This window comes from Sylvia atricapilla, chromosome 10 (genome assembly GCF_009819655.1).
Source record: "Sylvia atricapilla isolate bSylAtr1 chromosome 10, bSylAtr1.pri, whole genome shotgun sequence".
NCBI lineage: Eukaryota > Metazoa > Chordata > Aves > Passeriformes > Sylviidae > Sylvia > Sylvia atricapilla.
This window is the reverse complement of record NC_089149.1, coordinates 16526564-16538448: the sequence shown is the minus strand read 5'-3', so window position 1 is coordinate 16538448 and position 11885 is coordinate 16526564. Positions and strand designations below refer to the sequence as shown.

The window sequence follows — 11885 nt, the reverse complement described above, 5'->3', positions numbered from 1 at the left end:
CCCCTGGGCTGTGCGGGGCCCCGCGCGCACGCGCGCGCCCCATCGCCATAGCAACCCGCTGGGACGGGGCGGAGCCGTCCGCATGTTGTAGGTCACGCACATCCCTTCTGCTGCACCAAGATGGCGGCCGGGCCGTCGGCCTCGTACCCAGCATAGGCTTCGCTGCGGGCCGACTAGAGGTAATGCCGGGCCCGGCGCGGGAGGGCGGGGGCGGGAGAGCCTCAGGTGAGCGGGAATAAGGCGCGGGCCCGGCGCGGCAGCCGGGCGCGTTCTGTCACCTGCAGCAAGATGGCGGCAGCGGCGAGAAGGGCAGCGGGCGGGATGTGCGGTAGGTGCCCGGCCCCGCTCTGTGGTCGCGGCCGCCGCCATTGGCGCAGCGCGGGCCACGTGCCCCCGGCGCGCCCCGCACCGAGCCCCGGGGCCCCGCTCCGCCGCCCGAGGCCCCGCTCCGCCGCCAGCGCCGCCTTGGGCACTGGCCCCCCGCTCCCCCGCCTGAGCGCTCCGGGGCCGCCCGGGAGCAGACAAAAGCCATGAGTCATGTTCCGCTTCCTTCTCCTGCGGCGGATCGGCCGGGGCTTGGCCCGCGCCGCCGCTGAGGGGATGTGGCCGAAGGAGCGATGGCCTTCCCCTCTCCTTTGGTTGGTAGTGTGTCCTGCCCTGTGCCCCCGGGCCCGGACTGCTGAGGGCTCTCCTAGTGCAGTAATCTCCATCCCACTGCTCCCGAAAGCTGAGGCTGCGCCATGGGCCGTGCTGGGGGAGGGTTTTGGTCTCACCTGTGACACTGCTGGTAACGTCAGTCGCCTCTGTGCATGATGCGAGGGGAAATTTAGCAACGTGGTTTTATTTCGGGTTATTTATAGACCAGGATGATCCAGCAATCCAGCAGCCCTGAAGAGGGTTAAGCACGGGGTGCTGATTCTTGAGCTGTAGCTGAAATGGCACATGATAAGTAGCACTTCCCATGATGGCTTTCCCCAAACGGTAGGGCAGGTTTCATAACTGGCAAGAGTAATTTCTTGCGCCAAAAGACAAGAAGCAAGAGTGGAGGTTGTGCTGGAAATGTTGGTAATACAGCAATCAGTTAACTTGTAAGATGAGGCTAGGGCCTTGAAATCATGACGTTTAGAATTTGAAACACTCTCAGTTCTGTGCCTGTGGAGTTAAGATTAGTAACATTCAGTCCCAAGGTGTTTGAAAAAGTAATTTCTTGTCTTATCCTGTTGTGTAATGACTGAGAAAAATCTGCACACTCATATGTGCTGCATTACTTTATCATAGGTTTTCTGTTCAGTAGGATAAGTGAAGAATCTGCCTAGTGATTTAGTCTCCATTTTTCCTACTGGTTCTATCCTCACAACTGTTTTCAGTTAGAAAACAACAGATTCTAGTATGGTTTGTGTTTTTGGTTTTTTCCCCCAAATCTGACTTGGAAGTGGTGTTTCGTGTATTGTTTCATATGTGGGTTTGGTATCCCTCTCAGTGGTAAAGGAACATACATCAGAGGTGAAGCAGGAAAGGAAGAAGTAACCTCGTGTGTAGCTACGTGTCTGCTAAGGCTCTGTGTCTCTAACCCTTTGCCTGTTTAGATTCAAGATGTTGAAAAGATCAGTCTTCCTATTTGTACATAGATTTTCATAAAGCGTGGCCCAAATCATAGGCAGAGCCATTCACAACAGAAACACACAATCTTTTTCATAAAGGTCCACAGTATAGTTTTACAGGGGTCAGAATGGCAGGCACAGGAAAAGCTCTCACCAGGTATGAAAGTAACATTAACTGGTGGTATGTGACTGCAGGGTGGCAGAGGCAGTGTAACCAGCCAGCCTGAGCTTTGCCATTGCTGCAAAGTAAATCCTGATCGTTCTCAAAGGACAGTTTTCCAAGTAGCTTCTGTATGAAAGATTGTTCCATGTTTGTTCTTTGTAGATCATTCTGGTGTGTCTGCAGCTGATAGTGTGTTGCACACTCTGGTCTCCTCATTTGTTGCAAATTAAGCTAAATTTTTCTGTTGGCTGCTTTTTTTGCCTCTCCCTCAGTTTTCCCTGATAGGGTGAAGAATTTGATGCATCTTCTTATGATTTTGAAGGTTATTATGGTCCCTACCTTTTCATTAGTCTCACCTAGATTGGGATGACGAGGGAGGTTTCCCCCTTGAACCAGAATTAGATCATAATGTTGTTGTTGGTTGTTGCACAGTGTAATGGTAACAATAATAACTTGATTTTGGTAGGTTAAGGGCAGTTATTCTTGGTCAAGTAGCTAGTCTTTTTCCTTTTAATATTAAGCTACCTCTGAAGACAGTGTGGTCTGTTAGAAGAGAGCTTTGTAACCTTGGGCTTTCCATAGCTGTTATCTGGGTGGGAGCCATCCCAGACAAGGTAAACTGTGCAGTTTGCACCTTTTTGAAGGGGATTGGAATGTTTTGCTGGTTCCAGTATTCTGGGTGATACTGCCTTTTCCAAAGCATAGTATTCTCTTAGTATACAGAAGCTTGTTAAGCTGGAACAAATGCACTTAGGATTGTGCTGCTGTGAAAATTTAGGTAATTTATCCAGTCAGTACTGGTCAGATGGTCAGTGGTCAGTAGTGGCACTGGGACCAGTCCAGATTTTCAGACTGAAAGCAGGTGTGTGGTTAGAATCATAGGATCATTTAGGATGGAGAAGACCTCCAACATCATCCAGTCCAACCATTCATCCAGCACTGATGTGTTCACCACTAACCCATTCCCCAGGTGCCATGTCCATACATCTCAAACACTTTCAGGGATGGTGACTGATGGGCAGCCTGTCTGCTTCCCAATATCCAATCTAAACCTCTCCTTAGGGATGAATGGCTCACTTGACATAGCTGGAAGGGTTTTGACAATTTGAATGGTGGGTTTCTGTAGAGTATCATATTTATATGAAAATGTTTCTCTTTGAAAAAATATCACTCAACAATGGTTCAACTTTGTTTTGTATTCAGGAATTCTGCAAACGGAAATCCTCAGGACTATATTGTGCAGAGCTTCTAAAATAAACCTCAGATTGAAAAAATGAGACTGGCAAGTGTTCCCGTGTCTGTTTTGAACCCTTATGGGAATGTTGTTACAGTCTTGACAAAGGTACACAGAGTAGTGGTGGCTTCCCTATCCCTGGAAATGTTTAAAGCCAGACTGGACAGGACTTGTAGCAGCCTGGGATAGTGGAAGGTTCCCCGCACCGTGACAGGGGTTGGGATTTGGATGGTGGTTAAGGTCCCTTCCAACCCAAACCAGTCTGTGATTCTGGGATTCTGTGCACCACTGAAGAAGTTGCAACAGGGTTTTTAAAGCAGACTGAGAGATGTGTTCATCCAGGAGATAGCAAGTCTGACTTGTCCAGGAGCACATTATTGAGAGGCCCAGAGCCTGTAGAACTTCTGCAGCATGTGTCTGTGCAAGAATTAAGTAGGCGTTATTGTATTAAAGTATGAAAACAGATAAAGAAGGGATAGGAGAGATAAAACCCAGCTGCAGGATTAGGCCTCTGTTCCTCTTCCTAATTACCCTACCTTTGAAAACAGAATGCTGTTGTGTAGCTTGTTGGGCTTTGCTCATGTGTTGGTTTTTTTGACTTACTGTTTTTTCTAGGCCTTTGGTCTAGAAGTTATTCCTGCAGAGGCTGTGGTGTTGATTTTGGCGTGTGAGACTGCATTTGGAGTGGGAGGGAGGGCGCTGGTCAGCAGGGCCTCTTGGGGAAGGGATTTCACAGGACTCAGGACACCTGGAGCTGGTCTCTGGCCTCCAGGTGTCCATGCTAGACCGGTCATTAAGTCCATAATCTAGTAGAGTGTGTCAAGAATCTAGGACTTGTTTCAAGAGTTCTTTCCACTTTAGAAATTCCTAGATTGAGAAGAACAATTTAGGGTTACTAGCTTATCCTGGATGTGGAGTTACACATGAGAGATTTGTATTTATATTTATGTTTTTATTTAAATTTGTGTTTATCTGTCCTTTAGCTTTAAAAGAAAGCAGATTTTTTTAGGCTATAAACAATCTATTAAAATCTTATGATTTTCATTCCCATCTTAAATAGAAAGTCCTGAATGCCTAATGACTCTACTTATCTTTTTCTGCATCTTCCTTCTGTGAGCTCATGTTGCCCCTTAGCTCTCATGGTATGACTTTAGTGGAAGGAAATCAGAAAGTCAGGTTGGAAAAAGATGTATTAATAAATGAGGAGGAAAAGTTCCAGCCGAAGCAAGGGAAAAAACTGAGTTGGTAGAGGATTATTGTATTTAAGGTTTTTAATTGCAACAAGGAGAAGTAAACAGGTTGTGTTAATGTTCTGAGTTTGATAAAAAGGGCGTGTTAAAGCTCAAATAGTTAGTTTTTCCTTCATTTAGGTGATCTTTGGATCACCTACCCCAGCTCTGATATTTTCCCAGCAGTCTTGCAGAAGTCTAGGAATCATTTCTGGTAGCTGCCAGATAATGCGGATACTTTTCTTTGATCCTGCTGTTAGACTTCACTGCTCTCTCACGACTGGTCCTGTGTTGTTGAATCTTGCACCTGGTAGATCTTTCAAGCCTCTAAGATACCTACTAATATTTTGCAAATTATTGCTAGATATGCTAGCACGTGAGTAACTTAAGTACACGTAGGTACTCCTGTGGCTGCAGAGGGCTGACCTTGGCCACAGCTGCCTGGCCTGTGGGAGCTGGCTGTGTTGCTGAGGCAGCCAGGGAAGCATGTTACTCTTTTGTGTGGAGCAAGGAGTTATGTCCAGCTAGAGGCACAAAAGAGGCAGTTGCAAAGCAGCGAGCAGAAAAAAAACAGGGAGAAACCTGAGAGAAAAGATGATCCACAAAAGGCTCATCTAGAGGAAGTCATAATGAGTTTAACTTCAGTGGAAAAACAGCACTAGAAGAAGGGAAGGGATTGGTTTAGTAGCTGCAAGACACAAAGAAATGGTGACTCACAGGAAAAGTTTTGTCTTTGAGAGGATTGAATAGCACAGTCATATTTATGCGACCTCCCTTAAATGACGTTATTTAATTTAATTGCAAAATAAAATGCGTTTACTTGTTGATGCAGAATGAAAGTAGTACCAGATTCTCTTACACTCCAGCACAGTGTCTGGAACTGTTTTCCAGCAACAGTTCTGCTGTTTTACTGATGATTTTTCAGTGATGAGAGAACCACTTGGGAGAAGTTCAGGGATGGAACGGATAGATTTATTTAGCATTAATGGACGAAAAGAGACACACCCATCCCTCTGCCCTGAAAAAAGGACCCCGACAAAAAAGCAAACATTAAAACAAGAAAACAAACCAAAACCAAGAGACAGAATTCTATAAGGAACTTGCTTACAAATGTATGTCAGTGTGATTCTGGTAAAAGTATCCACACATATAACTCGTATGTATGCCACATCTTTTGCCTGCATGAGAAATACCTGTGAAGGAGAGTTTCTGGGAGTCCTCAGAGCATGATAATTGATACTTGTGGGCTGTAGTTATGATTTCAACAACATCTCAGCAAATAACTGGATTTTAAGGAGGAAAGACTGGGAACCCTATTATGTTTTGACTATTACAATCCTGTTTGGAGGAGGCAGGACCCAGCCTTCTCTCTTTGTTATTGAAGCTTGCTGAGATCTCTCTCAAAGCCCATGAAGTGCTGTCTGACCCCAGGACATACATCAGGATTCTGGTTTTACAGGAAGGTTACTGGTATCATCTCTCCCAGTAAATACCATGAGGCAGGTATAGCTGACTGTCACAAAGGTAACCTCTGGCATATTTTTCATCAGGGATTGGATAACTGGAATAATCTTCTTACATCATTCAAATTTCAGGCTTGGTTCCAAGTATTGGCACACAGCATAGGCATCACTCCCTGGTCCCTTTTCCCCACCCATGCTAGGTTTTGGTTGACTGGTATTTCAAAGGTTTTACAGCAAGTTGCTGAAAAATCTGCTAAGGCTTTTTTCAGTGGAGCATTGCCTCGACGGCCAGTGCTCAATTCAAGTGGTTCCACCTGCTGAAGCATCACTTGCTGGTTCTCTTCTGCTTTTTTGTTGTCTCTTGTTTTTTGTCTCTCCCTGCATTTCTGGCACTGGCAATTGAACTGGATATTTCACAAAATAAACTGGCTATTTGCCAAAGATGAGTGACAAACAAAGCCTAGGGCAGGCTGTGTGGCTGGAACAGGGACCTCGGGCATGGGACGGGTACATGGGTTGTTGGGAAAAAGGAAGGGAGTAAGGGACAAAGCCAAGCCAGGGTAAGCCACAGTGGGGCAGGAGGCCAGGAGTGATTGCAGTGGACTTAGTACTGCTTGCCCCCAGGAGCTGGAGGCATTTTAGTGTCTCCAGTGGGCCCTGGAGATGGTGTGGACTGCCTGACTTCTGCCTTTCTTAAAGAGGACAGCAGCCTTCTGTTGCTTGTACACCAGGCCCCAGCTGTTTCCATGGCTCAGGAGAAAGTTAAGTTTGCTTTTACCTCTGTGCCAGTGATAAAGTTGAATGTTAACCTGTGCTGGAGCAGTTGAAAGGAAAGCTGAAAAGATCGACTCCCAGAGCAGAGCAAGCAGAGTGAGAGTGGGAATGGGAATATATTATGGTTGACCTGCTGGTGCATATGCCTTTGTTTTCAAAGTGAATACTTCAGCAGTTGGTGAAGCAGCGTGCTGGGATTTAGGTGTTTGGTCTTACAAGGACCCTTGGAATGTCTGGAGAATGGCAAATTATAGGTATATGACTGTTGCTTAAAAGTAGAGCTGGCTATGTAGCATTGAAGAAGGTTAAAAGTGAGTTTTTACTCTTGCTCTTATAAATAGTTTAATGAAATTAAAATCCTGAGTAAATGGCTCTGTTGCTTGCAGCGTAGCTGTGGGTAAAATGAGAGCAAGTAGTGAGTATTTACAGAAGGTTAGAAGTTCTTCCAAATTTAGGAAACATTACCCCTCTATTTTATTTGAAAACTCATCTTGCTCAGGACACCATTCTGTTCCAAAAGGCAATAACCAAGTGGGTGGAGGACTGAGCAGCATGAAGTATATAAACAAAAATTTGTACCCAAAATGGTTCGTGTCCTATTCCAGTTCAGCCCAAAGATGAGCAGGGTAGAACTGGGAATGATTCAGTTATGAAAAGGGATTTTAAGCGTAAAATAATATTATTTGTAACAATTAGGGGGAATAATTCTCCTTATCTTTTTCTCTCCTTTCATAGCAGGCTTAGAGTGGCCTTGGAAATTTGGAAGGGAAGACTGTCTGGGTTTTTCACTGTCAGTTTAGATCACCGTGATGTAATTCTGTCTAACACATGAAGAGCCTTTTGCTTGGCCTAGTAGAGATTAGGAATTAGTGCTCGTCTGTGGATGTGCTGAGCCCCTGTTGCATGTGCTATGAATAGGACAAAGGGAAGGCAGTGCTTAAATAGTGAGTGTCAGAGCATTGCTTTTCCAAAGTGGCATTTGGAATCAGATATTTACTTTAATGCTTTTTCAAAGGAATTGTTGCCAAACTGAAGGTAGGGTTTTTTCATTTTTAAATAGTTCTGTCCTGCTCCAAACAAAGCACTACCCTCCTTGCAAGTTTCAGGCTTTTATTCTTTCAGGTGTTTTGTTTGTCACAATAATGCTGACTTTTCTGGGTTGTCGTTTCAAGCTGCTTGTTGCAACTGAAAAATAGAAATAAAGAAAAAATAAAAATTACAGAATTAGAGTCTTGTGAAGCTGTGTGACTTGGGAAGCTGGAATTCAGAGCAAAACATACCAGAGCACATAGAAGTTTATAAAAATGGAGCTCTGGCATTCTCTTGAGTCTTCATTATCCAATAAACATTATAAGCTGAAGAATCTTTAAGATATTTCAAGGAGCCCTGAACAACATTGCTGAGGTTTTTTATATAATACATCAAATTAAAGTAGCTTAACAAGATTAAAAAGAACTGTAACCCAAGCAAAATGGACAAAACCAAATGTCTGTTTACATTTTTGCTTAAGTTGCAATTTTTCTGCTCCTCCCCTGAAAAGCGGCATTTGGGGAGGTCTCATTTAGTTTGCCGCTGTTCTTTTTATTTCCTCTTTTTTTATATATATATACATTTATCTAATCAATGTGAAAAGAAGTGGTTGTTATCATCTTTATAAACTGCTGTTAGCAAGTCCTTAAATTCTGCCGGCAAAACATCAGCTTAAGAGCACCTGGAGGAGGGTCTTAGTGGTTCTGATGACAGGTTTGAACTAAGGGACACGGTTGACTTTACATTTTCTCGGTATATGACAGTTAATGTGGAAAAAGGTAAGTTTAGGGCTTGCAAATCCCTTGCCTTTTCAAGCTGGGTGATGTATAATGGATGAGAGTTGCTGGCAGCATTTCTTTAAAAAAATTGCCACGTGTTCATTTTATATTGCAGTGGCCAATGGAGAGAGAGCAGGAGACACTGAAAGGTAAACAAAAAAACTTCAACCCAGTAGTCAAAGAAGAGCAGAGTGAAAGTTTCCATCTGAAGAACAGAAAAAAAAAAAAAAAAAAAAAAAAGTGCATGCTTTGTTCTGCAGTAGCTCCAAAATCCTCGTTTCTTGGTTAACTGGGGTATTAGCAAGCTTTGGGAAGCACCTCTCAGCTCGCTAATTGTGGAAGATTTTTGTTGTTCTGCAGTGAAGAATGGCAAACAGTGCTGCAGCAACCCTCTGAAAGCACCTGGGAGTGATAAGGGTAGAGTGTGGGGGTAATTTAAACTAAAAAGCGTGTTCAGATCAGCATAAAGAGCCAACATTGAATTTTGAAGTTCTAACTGCAAGTAAGAAACCTTTTTTCACTGTAAGGATAGTCAGGTATTGGAATAGGTTGCCCAGAAAGTTTGTGCAGCTCTGAAGGTTTTCAAGACCTGAGTGAGGAAAGCCCTGAATGCCCTGATCTGACCCTGCTTTGAGCAGGCCCCAGAGACTCTGACCTCCATGTGTTGCCAGATATTCTGAATTCCTGTAATTTCTGTGCTGTTCCCACTTTCCAGGCAATATATTTGTAATCTTTGTTTTCTGAATCACTTTTTACATTCTCGAGTCAAAACAGTGGTTTGCTTTACTGTGAAACTGGAAGATACCGTATTTTACTTTTATCCCTCATATTTATTCCTCCTGAAAATGTTTATTGGCTCTCCAAGGCCAGGAGCCTGAAATTTACTTCTGCTCCTTAAGAATTCCACTCCTTTGCAACTTCTTGAAAGCCAAGTTTATGTTAAATCAGATTTCTCTCACAGTGCAAGTGGAAGAGTAGACTCAGACTGGTCCTCTGTGGTTTTCTTCTGCTTTGCTTTTGAATTGGTTTTATTAAACTATTCACTGATTTTTTTTTTTCTTTCCTTCCTCATCTCTGAAAAGGCTTTTGTTTTGTCACAGCACCTGATATCCAAGAATCACAGCATTCTGAAAAACTTGAAATAAAATAATGAATGAACAGAGAAAATCAAGATGATGTGGGTGCACAGCCAGGGCAAGCAAGAGAATTTTGCTGGTCAATTTGCCACCTCTGCAGCAAATGTAAAAGCAGAGCTTGATTCTCTTTATTGGTGGTTTTTTGGTGGGTTTTTTTTTTTTTTTCAGTAAATCTCATTTTCTCAGTGCCCCTGTGTGAAACCAGCAGTCTGAAAGCCTGATGATCCTTGTTCACAATAGAACTCTGTCCACACCAGTAAGTTGTTCCTGTTCTTCCTACCTATTCTGCATGTCCCTTGTTATAGAGCACCTTGTGATAGGCTACAAAGGGCAGTGTATATATTATTTGCTAGCTGATGGTTGCCTAATTTTATTGCCAGAGTGCCCAGGAAATAAGTCTGTCAAACACCCATATTTACCTGAGAGCCTTGCTGAGTTTTCTCATTTTCCTTCAATATCAAGTCAGCTTTTCTGTTCCTGCAAGAGCATTGCCCTCAATAAACAATGTAGGTTATCAGGAGAAAGGCAAGCACACACCTGGGACCCTATATTTTATACCACCAGCTCCTGTGTGAGACAAACATACATAAGTCACACATCTTCCTTCCACTACCCTCTCTTCTTCACAGTATCACTAAGTGGTTGGAGCTGGGATTAGTGTCTAGGCTTGGGTAGACTTTTCTGTTTCTATCTATAATTCTCTAATTGGGCATTTACAGTGGGCCTCTGAAGGTGGTGGGGCTGCATTAAGTACAGCCAAGGAGCAGAATTTAACTTACAGGATCATTTCTTCCCAGCACTGATTTGTGAGTGGGAAAATAGGTGTCTGATTTGCACATCCCTGGAACTTTTCTTCCTGATAGTAAATAAGTAAAAACTAGTCTCAAAGACATAAGCAATTTGGACTCATGTTCAGCCATTTCTTATGATGAAACTTTTTCTACTCTCTTAGCAGAACTATTTATGTAGTTTGACTCCTAACTTGAGTTCAACAGAGATTTTCTGTAGAGATGCAGATGTTCTGTTGGAAGATCCCCTGGTGAGCCACAGCAATAGCTGTAGAGCTGAGACATGTATTGTGCTTTGGCTGAGAACCTCACTACTCCCTGGCATACATACATGGATGCCCTGCATCCTGAATCCTCTTTTGCTTCCTTTTTCTAGTGTGATACAAAGTATAGCCCAAGCCCTTTTCTCTTAATGCCACTGGCAAGGGATGTGCTGAAATGGATGCTTTCAGGGGGTAGCTTCTTTTGCTCTTTTTTGAGTGTGGGATAAGCACCCAGAGTACAAAAAGGGTGCTTATTTGTACAGTTTTAGAAATCTGGAGTTATATTTAACAGGAAATAAAATCACGGCGCACACTCTTTGGAACGTACTTGGGTTGCTTTCCAAATAAGGCTTTTTGTTTCTGGCAGGAAAAATAGGACTCTCTTATAACAACAGAAAATACGAATAGGCTAGAAGAAGTGCTTTGCAAAATCCCAGCTCAGCCGAAGGTAGATGTGCCAGGAAAGACTAACCTTTTTGCCCCAGTAGTTGAAGGTGCAGTTTCCTTTCCCTTCCCCAAGAGCTCTGGGGTGAAGTGATCATGGAAAGCTTCTTAACTCCTCAGCCTTGCCTTCACATGTTTGAACACATGTTCCAAAAAAAAAAAAAAAACCGAGCCCCAAACCAGTTCGGTGTTAGTTTTATCTCTGTGCATGTTTGATGTTTTGCTGGTCCCATTTCTGTATCCTCCCTTAGACTGGTGATATGAGCTGCCAGTCTGATAAGCCATGGAAACTATGCACTGCCCAATCCTTTACCCTTTCTTGCCACCCTTTGGTGTTCTCTTTGGGAGGTTTCTTTCTCAGTTGTTCTAACAAGTCATGAAATTGAGGCCGGTTGTAGTGCTGCCAAAATACAGGTTGGTTGAGGGACAGTGGTAGGTTAGTGTTTATCAAGGGGTTGGGTACCTTCTTCTGTCTCCATTCCCCTCAGCTACCAAAATTTCCTGCACCTGGCTTATAGAGTAGCCATGTTACACACATCTCCATGACAAGTGTATTTTTAATTTATTTTTTAATGTGAGGCTGCATTTTTGGGCAAGTGAGTAGACAGAATAGATCTGAAGCAATCCCTGCAAACCCCTCTCTGCCCATACTCCATAGCCTCATTGAAGAAAAGATATGGGATGGAATACAGATGGTCAGTGCACTGATGGGAGCAGGAGATCGAAATAAGCCTCATTGGCACCCTCTAAATGTGCTCTTGTCCATGCAAAGGACACTTATGTACTTACTGAACGTGAGAGGAAAGGGAAGCTCTTCCCCCCATACACATACCTCTTTCCCTGTGGAAGATCTTCCTCTAAGGAGAACAGCCAGGACAGGTTTCCTTCAGCAGAAATCATTATTTGAGGGTGACACACCATGAGGTGCTCTAGGCCTTCCAGTAGCTTCTGAGGCTGGCAGGCTTCCCTCCCACCAATTGCA

The 11885-nt window shown here is 43.7% G+C and overlaps 1 protein-coding gene across 1 annotated transcript in view; it reads left to right on the top strand.

The window, feature by feature from the left end:
- The first annotated feature begins 66 nt into the window (after positions 1 to 66).
- The window catches only part of HDLBP (high density lipoprotein binding protein), a 38631-nt gene continuing 26812 nt past the window's right edge, over positions 67 to 11885 (top strand). The window contains exon 1 of the mRNA XM_066326088.1: positions 67 to 179. The gene's annotated coding sequence lies outside the window, so the exon portion shown is untranslated. The remainder of the gene's footprint in view (positions 180 to 11885) is intronic.